We start from the raw sequence: 2,220 nt of genomic DNA, 5'->3' as shown, positions 1-2,220 counted from the left end.
GGACCTAGAACTGCTAGGAGAAGCCCCGGCAGCCCCGAGGGCCAGGCCGCCGGTGCTGCTGCCCCCTGTCCGCCCGGCCCCAGCCCCAAGGCCCCATCGAAGGGGGTCTCGGGATGCTCTCCTGCCAGGCCTGCCCTTGTGTTCCCGCTCCCGGCATCCCCACCACCTCTGCTCCTGGGTCATGCCCGCCACCTTCTTCAGAGCCTCGGTGTATGAAACGTACTTCTGATGCCCACTGTGCCCTGTCCGGGCTCTCAGCCGCCCGCCCGCCCTCTGCCCTGCTCCCTCAGCTCTTGCCAGAGAAACCATCCCTGGAAACCAAACTGCAGAACGGGTGTGGGAAGTGGGCGCTGGCCCCTCCCAGGCAACAATTTCCAGAGGATTCTGCAAAGCAGAGTTTCCATGGGAACACGTGCCGGGTGCACAGGGAACCCCACCTTCACAGCCAGCATCGCAGGTCCTTGGCAAGGGGCGGGGTGCTCCGCCCGGCACAGCCACTGCCTCTTGGCACCAGCCCTCACTCACCTGAAATCAAGTTACAGGCAAATTTGCCCTTTTTTATTTACCTTCGAATTGAAAGGCCGCGCTCCACCCTGAGGGTGCCTCTGGGGTTTCCGGGATGGGTTTTTATGTCGTTCAATCGCTTTCCTGGCAGAGCGCTCAGCCAGGAGGGGTGGCTGAGGCCTCGGCCCAGCCGGCTCACAGAGTGCGTCTCTCTGTCCCTCCTGGGTGCCCGCGGATGTCCCTTGCCCACCTGCGGGGCCTCTGCATCCCCGAATCCAGGCTCCAAGAGTCGGGGACCTGCATGAGGCACCGAGACACCTTCCCCCCGGGCCCCCCTGACCTGCAGTCATAGCCACAGCCTCCGAGCCTGACCGAGCCTGGGTCAGGCCCTGCCCTCTGCACTAGGTGTTAGTATTTTTAAAAAACTATATTTTTATTGACTTCAGAGAGGAAGGGAGAGGGAGAGAGAGATGGAAACACCAATGATGAGAGAGAATCATCCATCGGCTGCCTCCTGCACGCCACACACCGGGGATGGAGTCCACAACCTGGGCATGTGCCCTGACTGGGACTCAAACCGTGACCTCCTGGTTCATAGGTTGACCCTCAACCACTGAGCCACACTGCCAGGCACTATGTATTTTTTAACGCATCTACGCGGGTGAGGCGGGCGCCTATTGCGGTACAACAGAGCACAGGAAAGTGAAATTCCTTCGATGCTCTTGCCACCTCGGACCCTCCATCCCAACCCCTTCCCGGAGCTGACCACTGAGCCATCTGGGTGTGCTCTCTTCCGGGCAGGCCGGGGTTATTGCACTGACACACGTAGATGCACATATACAGGCATGTAGGGTAGACCGTCCTGTGTGGGGTCTGAAGAGCTTACATGGCACCTTCTGTAGTGTATTGGTCTTTTTTTTTATATTTTATTGATTTCTTACAGAGAGGAAGGGAGAGGGATAGAGAGTTAGAAACATCGATGAGAGAGAAACATCGATCAGCTGCCTCCTGCACACCTCCTACTGGGGATGTGCCCACAACCAAGGTACATGCCCTTGACCGGGATCGAACCTGGGACCTTTCAGTCTGCAGGCCGATGCTCTATCCACTGAGCCAAACCGGTCAGGGCTAGTGTGTTGGCCTTGCTGTGTTCACGCAGCCCCCGTGGTACGGGCCTGCCGGTGACAGCTCCTCAGAGCCACCAGGCTCTGCTCACAGCGAGGGACTCACAGGCCCAGGACCCTAATTCGATCAGGCTCCCGTCATGGCCTTGGCCGCTGTTCACAATTTTTCCGCGTCCCCGCAGGGGCTGCCGGGAACACCCTCGGACACACGGCAGCTGTCAGGGTGTGGACGCGTCCTCACCGGCGCTGCCAGCTCCTGCCACCAAGCGGGGCTGGTCTCTGCTCCTCAGGCTGTTTATCCGCAGCATCTCACTTACTCCTGGGAACGGCCTGTGAAGTGGGGGCTGGTCTCCCCCTTTTACCAAAGCAGATGATCCAGAGAAGCTAAAGGTCATACGGCCCAGAGGGGGCTCCCGCTGTGTACAGGGGAGGGGGGTTCCGGGGCGAGGAGGGGGGCAGAAGGAGCCTTAGAGGGCTTGGTACATCCAGGGTCCGGGAAGCCCGTGAAGGGACGGATTTTCTTCCGAGATGGCCTGTCGCTCACACTGCTCACACCCCGGGTCTCAGCACTGTGGGGTGGGGAGGTCCTCCC

The sequence above is a fragment of the Myotis brandtii genome, unplaced genomic scaffold (assembly GCF_000412655.1).
Source record: "Myotis brandtii unplaced genomic scaffold, ASM41265v1 scaffold138, whole genome shotgun sequence".
NCBI lineage: Eukaryota > Metazoa > Chordata > Mammalia > Chiroptera > Vespertilionidae > Myotis > Myotis brandtii.
The sequence above is the reverse complement of the archived record's forward strand: the minus strand, read 5'-3'. Positions refer to the sequence as shown.